Here is a 19,820-nt window from a genome sequence, read left to right as displayed (position 1 = left end):
CCTTCAGTGGAGGGGATACCGGAGAAGTGAGTTTGATTCCTGGGCCAGAAAGATCCCCTAGAGGAGGAAACAGCAACTTACTCCAGTATTCTTGTCTAGAGAATCTCATGGACAAGAGGATCCTGGTTGGCTACACTCCAAAGGCTCACAAAGAGTTGGACACAGCTGAGCACAGTACAATTATGAATTTATTTTTTATGAGACCTAATTTTTATATCCTGCTAAGAAAACATCATAAATTAAAATGAAGAATCTTATTTGTACAGAAATATATATTGCAGTTTTATTTTAAATATCCCCAACCTGGAACAACTCAAATACCAATCCACAAGAGAACAGGTAAACATACTGGGATTTTTTTTTTTTTTTTTTTGAGAGAGAACACTACTTAACATCAATTTAAAAACTTAAGCCAACTGATCCTCAAAGCAAAATCGATAAACCTCAAAACATAGAGTGAAAAAAATCAGACCAATCAACTGAATCCAGGCCAAGTTAATCTAGAATAGTAAAAATCTAAATAGTAAATACAAAGGGGAAGTTAAGACTAGCCAGAGATAGAAGAAACAATATCTTTCTTAAAAATTTTCTTGTATCTTTTAGTGCGGTTGCGTGTGTGTGTGTGTGTGTGTGTGTGTGTGTGTGTGTGTGTGTGTATTTGAGAAAAATCACCAAGTTAAAGTCTGCATATTTCAGTTTATGTAGATTTTATCTCAATAAAAACAATGAAGAATATGTGGAAGAATAAACTAAATATTTGACAGTTTTGTAGATAAATGAAAGCAAAGTAGGGTCACTGATGCCCTAGAGAATCTTCAAGAAAATTAGAGATACCAAGGGAACTTTTCATGCAAAGATGGGCTCAATAAAGGGCAGATGGTACGGACTTAACAGAAGCAGAAGACATTAAGAAGAGGTGGCAAGAATATACAGAAGAACTGTACAAAAAAGATCTTTAAGACCCAGATAATCATGATGGTGTGATCACTCACCTAGAGCCAGATATCCTGGAATGTGAATTCAAGTGGGCCTTAGGAAGCATCACTACAAACAAACCTAGTAGAGGTGATGGCATTCCAGTGGAGCTATTTCAAATCCTGGAAATTGATGCTGTGAAAGTGCTGCACTCAATATGCCAACAAATTTGGAAAACTCAGCAGTGGCCACAGAACTGGAAAAAGACAGTTTTCTTTCCAATCCCAAACAAAGGCAATGCCAAAGAATGCTCAAAAAACCACACAATTGCACTCATCTCACACACTAGTAAAGTAATGCTCAAAATTCTCCAAGCCAGGCTTCAGCAATACGTGAACCATGAACTTCCAGCTGTTCAAGCTGGATTTAGGGAAGGCAGAGGAATCAGAGATCAAATTTCCAACATCCACTGGATCATGGAAAAAGCAAGAGAGTTCCAGAAAAACATCTATTTCTGCTTTATTGACTATGCCAAAGCCTTTGACTGTGTGGATCACAAGAAACTGTGGAAAATTCTTCAAGAGAATTCTGAAGGAGATGGGAATACCAGACCACCTGACCTGCTTCTTGAGAAACGTGTATGCAGGTCAGGAAGCAATAGTTAGAACTGGACATGGAACAACAGACTGGTTCCAAATAGGAAAAGGAGTGCGTCAAGGCTGTACGTTGTCACCCTGCTTATTTAACTTATATGCAGAGTACATCAAGAGAAATGCTGGGCTGGAGGAAGCACAAGCTGGAATCAAGACTTCTGGGAGAAATATCAATAACCTCAGATATGCAGATGACACCACCTTTATGGCAGAAAGTGAAGAAGAACTAAAGAGCCTCTTGATGAAAGTGAAAGAGGAGAGTCAACATGTTGGCTTAAAGCTCAACATTCAGAAAACTAAAATGGCCTCCAGTCCCATCACTTCACGGCAAATAGATGGGGAAACAGGGGAAACAGTGGCTGACTTTATTTTTCTGGGCTCCAAAATCACTGCAGATGGTGACTGCAGCCATGAAATTAAAAGATGCTTACTCCTTGGAAGGAAAGTTATGACCAACCTAGACAGTATATTCAAAAGCAGAGACATTACTTTGCCAACAAAGGTCCGTCTAGTCAAGGCTATGGTTTTTCCAGTGGTCATGTATGGATGTGAGAGTTGGACTATAAAGAAAGCTGAGCACTGAAGTACTGATGCTTTTGAACTGTGGTGTTGGCAAAGACTCTTGAGAGTCCTTTGGACTGCAAGGAGATCCAAGCAGTCCATCCTAAAGGAGATCAGTCCTGGGTGTTCACTGGAAGAACTGATGTTGAAGCTGAAAGTCCAATACTTTGGTCACCTGATGTGAAGAGGTGACTCATTTGAAGAGACCCTGATGCTGGGAGGGATTGAGGGAAGGAGGAGAAAGGGACGACAGAGCATGAGACGGTTGGATGGCATCACCGACACGATGGACATGGGTTTGGGTGGACTCTGGGAGTTGAAATGGACAGGGAGGCCTAGCGTGCTGCAGTTCATGGGGTCGCAGAGTCATACATGACTGCGCGTGAACTGAATTGAAGGATTACAAATACATGGTGTATATCCCAGTATTTTCTTCAACTTGACACATGATCAACATCACTAATTATGTCACCGGTTTTTTTTTTTCTTTTTACACTGACTCAAAATTTTCCTTTCAAAAGCATTTCTATGAAACTATTGGCAATTCACAAACAAGATGAAAATTTTGTACCCACTAACATTTTAAACAGCCATTGGGTAACTCATGTATTCCTTTTTTTGCTCTTATCTCACATTGAATCCATACTTAAATGCTTTTAATACTATCTAAAAATTATATTTAAATTCTGATTGCATCTCTCCACTTCCATTATCACCATCCTAGCCCAGCCATGAACATGTTTTAACCGGACTATTACTCTTTGTTCTTATTTCTGTTTCATTTTGTCTTTCTACAAAAGAGGAGAAAGTTTTGTTTTCAAATATGCCAGATAGATTACCCCCCACACATCCTTTAGAGTACAGGTCAAGGTCTTATCTGGTTCAGCTTCCTTTGATGATCTATCTCCAGCTAACCTTTTTTTTCCTACTGTGCTGCACCCTGATCTCTCCACCAACCAGGCTGTACACTCTGTCCTTCCAACACAGCATAAATGCCTCTGGTTCACTGTCTTGACACTCATCATCCCTTCTGTTGAAAACACTTCCAACGTATCTTCATGGCCTGAATGTCAGCTAACTTTATTGAAGTGTCTACTCACATGTGAAGTCACCAGGGAGGCATATCCAGATGAATTATCTCAAATATTACACACTCCTCCATCCCCTGTGCATATGATATCTCCTTTTACTACTTGACTGTTTTTAAACCCTTATGATCACACACACATACACACAGTTTCATTTCCTGTCTCATTTTGCTTAAAAGTAAAGTGCATGCACGTGGAGAGTATCTTTATTTTGCTCGCTGCTTTATCTACATACTCCACCATTCTACCATATAGTAGTTACTGACTTATATATCCCCAGAACCGATGCCACAGTAGAAATTTCCTAAATGTTAGTTTAATGAATATACTCAAGAAATTTATATTTGAGAGAAAAAAAAAATGATGTCACATCCCTCTCCTTGAGGACGAGAGAGAAGAAAAAGACTGTTAAAGACTATTCTCCCCTGACATATTATTGTATGCATCAGTTTTGAAAGGAAAAGTATGGGTTCTACTGATATTACAACTTATATGTTTGTGGAAGAAGTTATTTGATGCTATGTTCTTTATTTCCCATTCTTTTTATCTCTGTGCTTTTGTCTTTATAAGTTATCTTGACCTAATTCAAATTCACTGATGCTTCAGTCTGCTGCCCATCTTCTGTTAAATCTGTTCAAAAATTTTTAATTTCAAACACCTTATTTTTCAGTTGTACAGTGTTCAATTTATTTTCTCTTCTGTGTCTCCATTTCTTTGTTAAATGATTATTTTTTTCAGTTATTGTCTTTATTGCCTATATTTCTTTAACATATGTATAATGACATTTAAAATTCCTTTTCAGAAGTTCTAATCTGCGATGCTATGTGTCTGCTTCTATTTTTTATTTTTGCTCTTAATTTTGGTTGACATTTTTCTGTTTCTTTACGTGTTTTGAAATTTGTGGTTGTATGTCAGGTATTATACATTAAAAAACAAACAAACAAACAGACAAAGAAATATCTGTCCCCCATCCCAGCAAGAAAGCATTCTCTCTGGCAGTTAGGATAAGAAACTGATTATGTATCGATTGATTCAGGAGATGAGCCATGTCAGCAGTGGGTTGCAATTTAACTTCCTTTTTTTTTTTCTTCAGTTCGCTAGAACTTTTTAATTCTTCTGTGAATATTGTGTTCCTTTTTAATTGAAATACAGTTGATTTACTGTGTTTTGTTAGTTTCAGGTATACAGCAAAATGATTGAATTGTCATATATATGCATGTAAATATTTATATATGTGACTCTGAAAAAGAATTTCAGGTTCTTTTCCGTTATAAGTTATTACAAGATATTTAATATAGTTCCCTGTGCTGTGCAGTAGGTCCTTCCTGGCTATCTATTTTATACATGCTGCTGCTAAATCGCGTCAGTCGTGTCCAGCTCTGTGCAACCCCATAGATGGCAGCCCACCAGGCTCCCCTGTCCCTGGGATTCTCCAGGCAAGAATACTGGAGTGGGTTGCCATTTCCTTCTCCAATGGATGAAAGTGAAAAGTGAAAGTGAAGTCGCTCAGTCATGTCCGACTCTTAGCGACCCCATGGATTGCAGCCTACCAGGCTCCTCCATCCATGGGATTTTCCAGGCAAGAGTACTGGAGTGGGGTGCCATTGCCTATGTTAATCCCAAACTCCTAATTTATCTTCCCCTCCTTTCTGCTTTGGTAACTGTAAGTTGTTTTTTTGTTTTTTTTTGTCTATGGGTCTGTTTCTGTTTTGTATATAAGTTCATTTATTTGTACCATGGTTTATTTTTAATTCCACTTATAAGCAATATTATGCAATATTTGTTATTCTTTGACTTATTTCACTCAGTGTGGTAATCTCTAGGTGCTTCCATGTTGCTGTAAATTGCATTATGTCAGCCGGTGGCTCAGGGGGTAAAGCATCTGTCTACAATGCAGGAGACCTGGGTTCGATCCCTGGGTTGGGAATATCCCCTGGAGAAGGAAATGGCAATCCACTCCAGTACTATTGCCTGGAAAATCCCATGGACAGAGGAGCCTGGTAAGCTACAGTCCATGGAGTTGCAAAGAGTCAGACACGACTGAGTGACTTCACACACACACACAACAATCCATTGTACAAATATATCACATCTTTTTAATCCATTAATCTGTCAGTGGACATTTAGATTGCTTTCATATGTTAGCTTTTGTAGACAGTGCTGTAGTTAACACTGAGGGTGCATTTCAAATTATGGTTTTCTCTGGATATGCACCCAGGCTGCGATTGTAGCTTCACACTGTAGTGCTACTTTTAGTTTTTTAAGGAACATCAGTATTGTTTTCCAGGTTTCCCAGGTGGTGCTAGTGGTAAAGAACCGGGCTGGCAATGCAGGCAATGGCACCCCACTCCAGTACTCTTGCCTGGAAAATCCCATGGATGGAGGAGCCTGGTAGGCTGCAGTCCATGGGGTCGCTAGGAGTCGGACATGACTGAGCAACTTCACTTTGACTTTTCACTTGCATACATTGGAGAAGGAAATGGCAACCCACTCCAGTGTTCTTGCCTGGAGAATCCCAGGGACAGAGGAGCCTGGTGGACTGCCATCTATGGGATTGCCCAGATTCGGACACGACTGACATGACTTAGCAGCAGCAGCAGCCAGTGCAGGAGACATAAGAAAAATGGGTTCCGTCCCTGAGTCAGGAAGGTCCCCTGAAGGAGGGCAACAACTCCAGTATTCTTGCCTGTAGAATCTGTGGACAGAGGCACCTGGGGGACTACAGTCCATGGGGTCTCAAAAAGTCAGACTTGACTGAAGCAACTTAGCACATAGCATGCTATTCTCCATAATGACAGCACCAATTTACATTTCCACCTACAGTGTGGCAGGGATCCCTTTGCTCAGCAGCCTCTCCAGCATTTCTTATTTGTGTGTTTTTAAAAATTAATTTTATTAGAGTATTGTTGATTGACAATATTGTATTAGTTTCTGCTGTATAGCAAAGTTATTCAGTTATACATATACATATAAACACTCTTTTTTTAGATTATCTTCCCTTCGAGGTCATTACAGAGTACTGAGTAGAGCTCCCATGCTATACAGTAAATTCTAATTACTCACCTGTTTTATATATAGTGTTGTATACATGTCAGTCCCCATCTTCCAATTTATCCCTCTCTCCCCTTCACTGCTTGGTGACTGAAAGTTTGTTTTCTACATCTGTGACTATTTCTGTTTCATAAATAGGTTTGTAGATGTTTTGATGATGGCCATTCTGACTTGAGATGATATAATACCTGATCATACTTTTAATTTGCATTTCTTTAATAGTTCTCAATGGTAAACATCTTTTCACGTGCCTTTTGGCCATCTGTGTGGCTTCTTTGGAGAAATGTCTATTTGGACCTCATATTTTGCTTGGCTTTTTAAAAATATACTGAGCTATATAAGCTGTTTGTATAGTTTAGAGATTAATCTCTTGTAGATCACATTGCTTGCTAATATTTTCTCCATTTTATGGGTTGTCTTTTTGTTTTGTTAATGGGTTCCTTTGCTATGCAAAAGCTTTTAAGTTTAATTAAGTCCCATATGTTTGTTTTTCCTCTATTTCCATTACTCTGGGAGACAGATCCAAAAAGTTATGCTGCCATTTATGTCAGAGTGTTCTGCCTATGTTTTCCTAAGGAGTCTTATAGTGTCTGGTCTTACATTTACATTTAGCTATTGAATCCATTTTTAGTTTATTTTTGTGTGTGATATTAGAGAATGTTCTAATTTAATTCTTTTACAGTCTAGTTGTCCTAGCACCATTTATTGAAGAGACTCTCTGTTCTCTGTTGTAGAGTCTTGCTTCCTTTCTTGTAGATTAATTGACCCTGGATGCATGGGTTTATTTCTGGGCTTTCTCTTCTGTTCCATTGATCTACATTTCCTCACCGCCCTGAATGTGCCCAGTCTCGCCACTTTTGTTTAATTCATGTCGGCTTTCAAATGTCTAAAGATTGATATCCATAAGATATTATTATAGGCACATCCTTCTAGCAGGACTTTGGAACTAAAGTGCAAGACTTATGAAGATTCCTCTTCTTCCTCAGTCTGTCCCCCAGCATTCTATAATGCCACACTCTTAGTAAATGTTTACTGGGTGAGTGAAGTCTTATAGGAAGAAAAAACTAGTTCCGCCAGATTCCAGTCATTCATGTCACCTACACAGCTGTGGAAAACTCTACTGGATGCTGTTTACTCCAACAGATTACCTCTCACTATGCTAGGTCTGATCTTTCTCCTCTATGCTTGTATTCAGCAAGTGTCACCAGGGAATTGCCAACAATCTTCCTTTATTTACTCAAGATCTCATTCCTCTCTATATCTTACTTTTAGAATTCTTTACATCTGCAACTATTGAATATCTTCAAATATCTATGTGTATATAAACATATACACACAAACAGGTGGGTGCACACACACAATCATTATTTGCTTTATTGTTATGGAGGGAGCAATGATTTTTAATGAATGGCTGCCTTTTAACAGAGGTTAAACTCAGAAAAATTATTGTAAATAAGTATAGTACTGAAAATTTTGAGATATAACATTTACTTAAGCAAATTTGTCTGTTTTACTTAATGTTTAAGCAACAATTATTGAAAAAAAGATGATAAGTAATTTTTGTGAATCAAATCAATTATCACAAGCCAGGCTTTCAAGTCTTTCCCATGAGGTTCCAAATTGTCATGTTGGAAATCAACTTTTTTGGGAATTAGAAATTTCTTCTGTGACAAAAGACTTATTTTTAAGTTGATTAACCCAGTAGGCTTCCCAAGGTACACTAGTGGTAAAGAACCTGCCTACCGATGCAGGAGATATATCCCTTGGACAGAGGAGCCTCTGGTCCACAGGGTCACCAAGAGTCAGACATGACTGAAGCAACTTAGCATACATGCAAGACTAGAGCAGCAAAAAGAAAATACATACATAACAACCATAAGATTTTTCTACGTTATAGAAGTAATACTGTCAAAAAGGATTTTAAATAAAATTATAAATAATGATTTTGAGATTATTTTCAGTGAGCATTTAAATAGGAAGATATTTGACTTCTGCCATTAAACAAAAATATGACATTAAGGTCATTGCCTTTATAAACTTCTATTTATCCATATTAAAATGACATGCTCACTAATGTTTCTTCTGATTCTAACATTCTTTGACACCTTTCTAATGCCCACTAGGATGTCCACATAGCTTTTAGGAGTTAGTATTTTAGTTATGAATTTAGGTTCTGGAATAAAAGAAGTTTGAGTTTGAACCTCAGGGCTCTGCACTATGACTTTGAGCAAGTTACATAGGCCATTCAAGTTGCAACCTTCTTATCTGCAAATGAAAGTAAAAACACTCAGTTCAAAATATTCTTGTAAGAATTAAATGATGAGGACCCACTGTATTTTCTCACATTTAAGGCACTGTTAATTTTGTTCTTTGTTGTACCCTGAGATAAAACAGTGTAAGTAAGACAAAGAACATAGGAGAGAAAATCATGAATCTGATCTGAAAACTAACCATAAAATTTCTGAACAGAAAAATCAGCTTAAATTCCCTCTAAAAAGTTCCATTTTGTGTGAGCTACTCAGTAGTTAATATTTTTAAAGATTAATATATAAACTAGAATGAGAACCTATCAAATACTTAATGAATTGTTCACTTCTATTACTAATGTCTTAAATTCTGTTTTTACTGAAAATATAATGTAGCCTATGTTGGTGGAGGAACAAACTAGTGGAGGTACAAATCAATCTGTTGATTGAGCTATCTGTCTATTTTGGCCTTCAACTTTGCCCTTTATCAAAAGACTGGTTTTGGAAAAAAAAAATATTAAGCTCATATTTCCCCCATAATATTCAGTATGAAGGGTAATGATTTAGAAAAATCCAGAAAGAATAAACCAAGAAAACAGAAATGGCATTGACCAAAGAAAATATGGCTGAACAGAAGAAAAACTATTTTATATTTCTTCCCACACAATTGGTCAAAACCAAATGATTAGAGTTTTAAAATCAGGAACTTGGCACTTTTGAAGAGTGATTTTTAAAGAAAGTATATGGAAAAACTAACCAAATGGCTTTAAGCTGCTCAAATGCTAAAAACCTATTCTATTGCAGAGACAAAGAATCAAGTGTGGAAAACCCAGTTATCTCCTTTAATTTTATGGTTCATGGAAGAGATGAACAACGCTTTATCTAGTGTGTCTCAGTCTTTAGAAAACAAACCAAACACAACAAAATCTCCTGCTAGGTTAATAATTTGGCTTTTTGTATGGAAATGATTTTAGTATTCTAAAATGTCTATTCCACATCCCAATCTAAAGTAGGCTCTACATACAAGACTGTATAGTGTAGAGTGCTGCTGATTATTATGCATAAGAGTAATGGATGCAAAATTATTTATTAAATAATCTTAAGGAAGAGATGGTTCATCTCCGTGGCTCCTCTTGGATCAAAAGACAGTAGCAAAACTTGAGAAGAGGACTTGACTGACAGTTTGATGTAACAAGTTTCCTCCAGAAGCATCTTTCACAAGAGGTTTTTTATGACATGGGAGGCAATTTAATGAGGCCCTGGAAGGAAATCTTGAAATCATGACTATAATTTGTTGTTTTCAAATAAATAGGAGGGAAGAAATTTCTCATTTTGCCACAATTTTGCCATTAAGAGTCTCTTGAGAAAGTGAGTAGTCATACATTTCTGATAAAGGAGCTTTTATTTACCCATACATTTCAAGGGTTATGATTACAGCATCAGCAACTGACTTCAGAAGAGATTGTGCAGAGACAGATAATACAGCTCACTGAACTGTGTGATCCGGGAAGTACACACACCTGGTAAAGCTCTAGCTGGGATTACAGGCCTGACATTTTGGGCTCACTAGTTAAGAAGGGACTTTTGAGAAAAGCAAACAAAAGTTAAAACAACAAAACAAAATTAATTTTCCCCTTAAACTACAAAATGACTTTCCAAATTCTAGCGACTCTTCTTTGACTATTACATCTACTAAAGCATTTTCTACAACTGCCTTGAAATCGTAATATCAGAAATAGAACAGTAAGTGTATCACTTGGTGCTATAGTCTAGTACTAAGAAAGTAAAATAGAATATTTACAATCACTGTTGATTAAAAAATAATAGCTGCCTTTATGTTGTTAGGTATAGCTAGTGAAAATATAAAAAATATGGAGTATTTTTTAACGAGTATATTTCCAATATAACATATTTGATTATCATGAAACAACCATATTTTAGAAATATAAAACACTAAGAATTGCAACAATGATTACATTTTATAAATCTGAAAGTTTAAAAATGACTGAAAAAAGTTAATTAGTGCAGCCATCAATTTTCTTATGATTTACTAAAATCATACTAAACAGTACAAGAACACAAGTGTAATTTACCAGAGACTTTAACTTAAAACATTTGCTTATTATGCTGACAGACTTCTGCATGTACCAAATATACCTGTTTAGATATTTGTAACTATAGATAGTTTAGGAGACAAGAATAAGAAAAAATAAAACAAGCAAGACACACAAAAGAGTGATCCTTATATTCTACATAGACTCTATAGAGAACCTCAGTAGCCTTTGTACTAATGAGTGGAGTGTATCTGATGAAATTCCCCTCTGGATATTTTTCAGATATTAAATTTTGAAATGACATATCTTACAAACAAAGGTAGAAGCAATTTTACCCTATTACGAACTTAAAATTTCACACAGTGAAGATGGGAAGAGAAAGTAAAATGAGGGTAAAGAGAGAGCTAATCAGAATTTAGAGGTTTGCTGGGTTAATGTCTAGGCTTAAGAGACTCAGATTTCATAATTTTTTCATATCGTGTGTCTTAGCCTTAAGACTGACCTGCACTTAAACAGCATGATGAATAAAACCCTGTCTCCGTCAGAGAACTACAGGCCCACATTACAATGTCACAGTGTTGCATAAGGAAAAAAGAAAGAAAAAACTGTAGAATTTTTACAAAACCTCAGCTGGTAAAAAATCCACCTCCAATGTGGGAGACCTGGGTTGGGAAGATCTCCTGGAGAAGGAAATGGCTACCCACTCAAGTATTCTGGCCTGGAAAAGTTCATGGACTATATAGTTCATGGGGTCTCAAAGAACTGGACACAACTGAGTGACTTTCACTTTTACATTATAAAACCTAGGTGCTAAGCAAAGTGAAAACAAAGGAAGAAGTTATAAAAATGGAGAAAATACTGTAAAGAATAAACCATCTGTGGAAGTCTCTTAGAACTTGTTTACTTACCTGATAATGCTACAACCCAGGACCATTCTCTACCATACTTATTGAATTGCTTTCATTGGTTATACTGTGAAATTTTGCACCAATTATAAATTAATTTGGATTGAAACTATCTCTGCTAGGATGAAAAATCTCTTGGTACAAACAAATGATCGCTTCTAAATTTTAAAGTTAGATCACTTTTCAAAAAGAAGAAATCCCGATCTGATGGTAGAGGGAAGATCCAGCCTTTCTGGATGCTGAAGAGCTTTGTTGTGCAGAGCAGGTGGAAGGAACAGAAAGAGGAGTAGGACTTAGCAGCCATGTGATGACCTGGGCTGCTGGAGGACTCAGAGGGAGCCTGGAAGATTAAGAAGGACTGGATGGTGTGAGATAGAGAGCATATGACAAATATAAAATAATGCCCATGCTGCTGCTGCTGCTAAGTCACTTCAGTCGTGTCCGACTCTGTGCAGCCCCACAGACGGCAGCCCACCAGGCTCCCCCCATCCCTGGGATTCTCCAAGCAAGAACACTGAGTGGGTTGCCATTTCCTTCTCCGATGCATGCAAGTAAAAAATGAAAATGAAGTCGCTCAGTCATGTGCCCGACTCTTAGCGACCCCATGGACTGCAGCCCACCAAGCCTCTCTGTCCATGGAATTTTCCAGGCAAGAGTACTGGAGTGGGGTGCCATTGCTTTCTCCTATAATGCCCATAAACAACCCTATTTGTCATTTTGTTATATGTGCCACTTACTGACATGTTTTAATTAGGAGATTCACTTGCCAATAGTAAAATAATTCAGCTCAAACCATCATAGACAATCAGTGGGACCATGGGGGCAAACCAGCATAGGCTGCATGTTGCCTTTGCCGTCCTAGCTCCAGAGATGCCGCAGGATAAAAAAGAAAATCTAGGAAGACCTGAAGAACTAATGCAAAACTCATGAGAGGCCACTGAGAGAGTACTGTTGAATCACGTATATATGTATGGGGCTTAAGGTGGGGAAAGGCTGGAGAAGGATGAGGCCAAAAGAGAAAAGGAATCAAACTAATTAAGAATATTCAAGATTTTATGGGGAAATATTTTAATCTCTAACAAAGCAGAGAAAACAGGTTTTAATAATTGGGCAAATATACCATATTTAAAGATGGGAAGACTTCACGTTCAAAGTTAAAGATCAACCAAATTGCAAACTCAATGCTTTGCAAATCAAATTACTGTTAAGATACTTAGGGTATCCAAAATAACAAATTCTAAAATTCAGATAAAAGAATGGAGTTCAGAGTTGCCAAATCTGTGTCGATGAAGAAAATTAAAGGGGGGATGACTACACCAGATATTAAGGGATCTGATGAAAATATTATAACAAGAGTATGGACTAGCAAAGGAACAACTAGGTGAATTAAAACAGATAATTCAGCTGCAGAGCTGTGTGTGTACAGGAACTTTACGTATAAGTGAAGCAGCAAAGGCTAGTAGAATGAGGGAAGAGGAGAATGGTTGGAAATGGATTTAGGAAGATGTTTGGGGGCATGGCTGGGTAGGGCTTTATAGGGAATGGTGAAGATTTTAGTTTTTACTCACAGTGTGACAGGAAGCATGGAAGGGTATGAGTAGAGGAGTGTCGCAATCCCCCTTTTATCACTGGTCACTATCTGGAGAAGAAATGGTTAGGGAACAGTTGTGGGAGCAGGCAGACCAACTGGCAATTTTGCATTAGTGTGGTGAGAAATTGAAGTGGTTTGATTGAGGCAATAGTTGTGAAGAAGCAGTAAGACAGTATATTTTAAAGGTAGAGCTGACTTCATTTGTTGATGGACAAAAGCTGAATGAGAGAGAAAGAAATCAAGGATATCTCTATAGTCTTTGACCTAAGAAATAAAAAAAATAGAATTGTTTTCTACTGAGATAAAACTGGAGGGTTGGGTGGGATTTTTTTTTTTTAATTTTTTGGTGGGAGCAGAAATAAAAAGTTTCATATTGGGCATGTTGAGTTTGAGACAACGATTAGGCTACCAAGGGGGAGCTAGGTACTCATTTGGATGTACATATCTGGAATTTGGGACAATTTCATGACTAGAGGTACAACTGTGTGAGGTATCAGTATCTAATAATATTTGAAGCAGTGGGACCAGGTGAGATCACCAGGAGAACAATGATGGATAAAGAGGAAAGGTCAACAGTCTGAAAAAGGGGGCTCTTATACCTAGAAATAGGGAAGATAGAATGATGCAACCAAAAAGATAGGCAGCAGCTCGTGAGGTAAGAGAACCAAGGAAGAAAGGAAGAGAGGAGAGAAAGAAGAGAGATGGAAGTGTGGGGAGACAAGGAGGGAGTGTGGGATAGAGAGGGAAGGAAAGGAGAGGAAAGGAGGGAGAGAGGGAAAGAAAAGGAGGGTGTCTTGGAAGCCTAGTTTCTCAAAACGGAGTGAGGTGTGTCACATACTATTGACGGTTTTGATAAAATGAAGACTGAGTTGACCTTTGGCTGTGACATCTGGAACTCATGGTGACTTTGAGTGGAATGATATTAATGGAGTGGTAAGGATAAAAGGATGATTGAACTGAATTCAGGAGGGGATGATGGGAGAAAACTTTGTATGGGAAAGTAACTGGAAGGGAATGTTGTTAATCAGTGGATGTCTGGGGTCTTTCACAATCTGAGTGTCATGTTGTGTTCAGGAATGGCCAAGCCACATTTGAGAGGCCATCTTCCATGTGTTGCCTTGTATAAAGCTGAAGCTCCCAAGGAGCCCACATTTTTACAAGATAGCCACCTCCCAGTGAGCTGGTCAGAGAGTAGTGAGTGTGTTTATTAAGTTCTGGAATAGTGACCTCATTAAGGGTCCACAGTCCTAATGATGGACCTTCATTTTGTTCTCATATAGTAAGCCAGTGTCCTCATAGGGGACTTGGAGGGCATAATGAACTTTTACCAGAATTTGGTGTATATCTACTTAAAAAGAGCCTCTGTTTCTAACAATCCAAGCACTTGGCAAGGACACGAACTCTCACCATAACTCTAGCTAGCCTCACATATTGCCGTCACACTGGAGAAGTTCATTTGCCTCCAGGTACATGGGTTGGGAAGATCCCCTGGACTAGGAAATGGCAACCTACTCCAGTATTCTTGACTGAAAAATCCATGGACAGAGGAGTGTGGTGGGCTACAGTCCAGGGGGTCTCAGAGTTGGACACAACTGAGGGACTGAGCATGCGTGCATGTATACTCCTTATATATTTATTTAGGATAATTTGTGAGTTAGCATATGGAATTAGAATCTTTTTGGAAAATCATGTAGGCAATTCTAGTAACAGAATTCTTTTGTAAAAGTGGAGAATTATACCTGAAAAGAACACAAATAATCGTTGCAAAATGTTGAATCCAACTCAACAAATCCTAATATCAAAGATGTGACATTTTCTCCAGTGAATTTAAAGAAACTAGACAGAGCACATATTCTGTACTTGTTCATGTTTTTAAAAAATGCTTTATTCACATCTTTCATTATAGCTTTCTTATCATACAGCTGACTACAAATACCATTCAACAACAGGTTCAAGTCATCCAGAAGTTGCTCCACTTTGTTGAATAAAGCCATAGCTAGTTTTCAGTTGATAAGAAAGTTAAAAATCACTCATAAGGTTTTCTATATTAACCATATTACACAACAGTCAACAATTGATCAGGGCTGTTCTATCTGAAATAAAATCTCCAGTAATGGACTATTACTTGCTATCTGATTTGTTTCTTTACCAGTTAATTTTATACATATTTTTCCATTTTAAGTTTTAATAAAGTGTTTTGGATAAATATTAATTAGCTTTTCTCATTTTAGTATTTTTCCGAATGTTCCTGGATGAAAACAGCAGCTATTTTGATGATTCCTATGAAATATTTGCTATTTAATAATGCTGCTGTTCATTATGAACTCTGAAAGAAAATTCTTTTGCTTTAAAATCGTTTTTTTTAATCCAGTTGAACTTCCTTTTAAAATTTATTTGGCTGTGATGTGTCTTAGTTGCTGCATCCAGGATCTTTAATTGTGGCACGCATGCTGTTAGCTGCAACATGCAGGCTCTAGTTCCTTGACTAGGGGTCAGACCTGGGCCTCCTGCATTGGAGCATGGAGTCTTAACCACTGCACCACCAGGGAAGTCACTTTTGCTTTAAAATCTTAATAGCCACAACGATTAGCACTTCAGAGTAATATTTAATGTTCTTTCTTGTTCCTGTTGAAAACTTTGGTCTAAGCGCATTTTTATTTATGTGTAAACCAAAAAACCTAAGAAGACATGAAAACAAATATAATGTGGTATTCCCTGTTGGATCCTGGAACAGAAAAAGAATGTTAGTGGGAAAACTAGTGGGATCAAATAAAGCCTAGAACTTAGTTAATAGTAATCTACTAATGTCTACATCTTACGTAGACAAAACTAAGAGAAAACTACATTTGCCAAAACTAGAACACTGACATTGGGAAAACTCAGTGACAGAATTGTCAGTACTACCTTTGCAACGTTTCTGTAAATATAGAAAAATGCTTTAAAGGCACAAAGGCAATGTAGTGGAGAAGGGATGGGCCTTTTAACAAGTGGTGCTGGGACAACTAGATGTCGGTATGCAAAAAAATGAACTTGAATCCACACTGCACACTACATACGGAAAATAACTCAAGATGGATTGTAGACCTAAATGAAACACCTAAAACAATAGAACTCCTCCAAGAAAAATAAGCAAAAATCGTGTGACTTGTTTGTTAGATACAACAGCAAAAGCATACTCAAGAAAAGGACAAATAAATAAATTGAACTTCAGTGTAATTTATAAAACTTTTGCTTTTAAAAAGATGCTGCTAAGATAATGAAAATATTGGAATAAAATCTTTGCAAAGCACATATCTGATGAAGGAACGAGAGGAATCTTTTGAAGGTGAAGAATATGATCTTTTTTGACTGTGGTGATGGCCTCATGGGTGTATGCATATATAAAAACATATCAAATTGTATACTTTAAAGTGCGGTTTTTGTATGTTATTTATACCTCAATAAAACTGGTCAAACATTTCTTTTTTAAAAATTTCATTTATTTGTTTATTGGCTGAACCGGGTCTTGCTACGCTTGGGCTGTCTCTGGTTGTAGCGAGCACCGGCTACTCCGTAGTTGCCGAGCTCAGGCTTCTCACTAAGGTGGCTTCTCTTGTTGCAGAGCATGGGCTCCCAAAAATGTTTGCAGCCAGATTCTTTCTTCTCCTTTCCTCACACATCACAAAAGGAGAAGTAAAAGAAGGGGAATTTGGAGTGGAAAGAAATAGCAAGGTGAGTTGTTGGAAGTTAACACATCTCATTTTTGGAAATTTTACAAACATGAGCATCAATTTTACAAACAGGTAAGTATGTTTTAGGGCCCTCTTGGGGCCTTATGAAGAGCCTGTGCAAGTGAGGGGCCCAAAGTTTAAGCTTCATTAGTTTCATGGTAAATCTGCCTAATAATATGGCACATGAAAATGCAAAAAGATAATACAATGTAAAGTTTCCTCCAAGCATGTCCTTCCGTCACCAGTTCTCTTCCTTGGAGGCAATAGATATATTCTGTTTCCTGGGTCCTCCCTGAAATATTATGCATAGATAAGCTTTTTGTTCTGAAACATTTTGTCACCCCCCCCCCTCATTCTTTTCTTAGAAAATTTAGCCTGTTGTATACAATTTTTTGCACTCTGTTGTTTCTCTTAGATGCCTTTATTGAAATGGTTCACATACCATCAATTCACTCATTTAAAGTGTACACTTTAGTGGTTTTTAATGTATTCACAGATACATATACCTGTCACCAAAGTTGATTTCAGAACATTTTCATCACCTCAAAAAGAAAGGAAGTGTCCTTCAGCTATCACCTACTGACCCCTAACCCCAGCACTTGGCAGTCACCAATCTGCTTTCTGTCTCTGTGTACTTCCCTGGGATGAGCATTTTATGTGCATGGAATCATAGGTAGTCCTTGGTGACTGGCTTCTTTCACTTAGCATAATTTTTCAAAGTTCTTCTTGGACTGATCAGGACCTGTATCAGAATTTAGTAATTTGTGTCTTCTCTTGTACTCTTAGCCTACTAGAAGTTTATCAATTTTATTGATCTTTTCAAAGAGCCAGATTTTGGTTTTGTTGATTTTCTCTATTGTTTTCCTATTTTCAATTTCATTGCTGCTCTAATTTGTATTATTTCTTTTCTTGTGCATTTGGTTTGGCTTGAATTGTTCTTCTTTTTCTAGTTTCCTAAGGTAGAATATTAGGGGTTTTTTTTTTAGTGTTTTTCTTTTTTTAATTTTACGTCTTCTTCTCTACTAATATATGTATTTAATGCTGTAAATTTCTCTGTAAGCACTATTTTCAGTGTATTTCATACATTTTCATAAGCTGTATTTCTATTTTCATTTAGTTTAAACAATTCTTTCATTTCTCTTGAGATTTCTTCTTTGACCCAAGTGATATTTAGAAGTATATGAATATTCATAGCAACTTTATTCTTAATAGCCAAAAACCATAAACTAGTAAGATTTCATTGAGTGGGTGAATGATTAAACAAACTGGTGTGTCCACACCATGGAATACTACTCAGTGATTTAGAAAAAGATGCAAACTATTGATACAAACAACATCTTAAGGAACCTCAAGGAAATTTGGATAGTTTACAGTTATTGGCTATTTAAGAATAAAGTTGCTATGAATATTCATATACAAGTTCTTATGTGGAAAGAAGACATTTCTCTAGGATAAATACCCAAAAGTAGATTGCTAGGTTGTATAATAAGTCCATTGTTAATTTTGACAGGATACTGTAGTTTTAATTAGCATCCGTCTAATGGATGATAATGTTAAAGTCTTTTCAGTTGTTTATTTGCCAGCTGTATACCTGTCCTTTTTGGAGGAATGTCTGTGAATTTTTGTCCATGCCCAGTTTTCTAATTAGATTATTATTTTTTAAATGTTGAGATTTGAAGGATCTTTATGTGTTTTAGACAAAAGAATTTTGATAAGTGATTTTCAGAATCTTCCCCTGGTCTCTAATTTGTCTTTTTATCCTTGTATAGGGTCTTTTTGCAGAGCAAAAGTTTATTTTGATGAGGGCCAATTTATCTGTTTTTTTCCTTTTATGAATTATGCTTTTGGTGTCAAGCCTAAGAATTCTTTACCTAATTCTAGGTCTGAAAGATTTTCTCCTATGTTATTTTCTATAAGTTTTATAGTTTAAATTAAAATTTTGTTTTCAGTACAATTTTGCATAAAGTGTGAGTTTTTAGGTCAAGTTTTTTTGTTTTTCTTTTTTGCTGATGAATTTCAATTTCTCTAGTTCCATTTATTGAAAAGGCTGCCCATCCTCCATTTAGTCACTTTTGCTCTTTAGTCAAAAATTAACTGGGCATATTTGTAAGAGTCTGTTTCTGGGCTTTCTATTCTGTTCCATTGACCTACGTGTCTTATTTTCCCTTCAGTATTATGCTATCTTGATTACTGTGCTAAGTTTTTAATAGTGGTCTTTCCAGGTGGTATTTCTTATTATTTATTTTTCCTCAAACACTTCTAAAATCAACTAATAAATAGATGCCACGAAGGTAACAAATTTTCTGTTTTCTCTCACTCTTATTGTAGTATAAGATTCATCAACTATGATAAAATCTTCTTACCTCTGGGTTTGTGGTTTGTTGAGATCGTCAAGAGTGGTCTATGTAAATGCTATGGCATGTGATATATTAAAATAATAATTTGTTTTTCTTGTTTAGAGAGGAGAAAGAACTAAGAGGGTAGAAAAGGAGCTGTCATTTGGTTGTTTAAATTTTGCTGTAATCTTCATGGTGTGATTTCAACAAAGCTACAGGATGAATATTAGTACTCTCATTTTATAGAAGAAAAGATTGAGCTTCATAGAGTACAAATTATGAGCATAAGCACATACTTTATAAAGTATAACTTCATGAGAATGATCTTGGCAGGATCATAGAGATTAGTGCAGCTTTGTAATCTTTCCTCCTTTTTTTTTTTTTTTAAGATAGGTTACTTGGGCAAATATGTATAAAGCACTTGGAGCCAAGTTTATATCACTTATAGGAAATGTGGGCTCTGATAATGCTAATTCAACCGTAGATAACCTCTTCATGGTAAGGTGAGGTTGAAAAGAAAGGATATTTATCCAGTACCTGAGTTACAGGTAGATAACTCAATAGAATTATAGCTACTTCTATATCCTGAAAGGTGGCCTGCCTTAGTGTTGGGCTTCACCATTCTGAGATGTTTTCCTAATTAAGATCCCACTTGGCCACATTAACAGGAAATTGTGTTCTATCTTCTTTATTAAACAATTCTTCCTTTG

At 36.8% G+C, this 19,820-nt stretch overlaps 1 protein-coding gene across 2 annotated transcripts in view; it reads left to right on the top strand.

The window, feature by feature from the left end:
- Positions 1 to 19,820, top strand: part of LOC138072392 (lysozyme C, kidney isozyme) — a 55,604-nt gene that overhangs the window by 13,712 nt on the left and 22,072 nt on the right. Inside the window, exon 2 of one of the 2 annotated variants that reach the window (XM_068963493.1) lies at positions 16,666 to 16,775. The exons of the other annotated variant lie outside the window; for it this stretch is intronic. The gene's annotated coding sequence lies outside the window, so the exon portion shown is untranslated. The remainder of the gene's footprint in view (positions 1 to 16,665; positions 16,776 to 19,820) is intronic. 2 annotated transcript variants of the gene reach the window in all.

This window comes from Capricornis sumatraensis, unplaced genomic scaffold (genome assembly GCF_032405125.1).
Source record: "Capricornis sumatraensis isolate serow.1 unplaced genomic scaffold, serow.2 scaffold15, whole genome shotgun sequence".
Classification (NCBI taxonomy): domain Eukaryota; kingdom Metazoa; phylum Chordata; class Mammalia; order Artiodactyla; family Bovidae; genus Capricornis; species Capricornis sumatraensis.
This window is presented reverse-complemented; position numbering and strand designations above follow the sequence as displayed.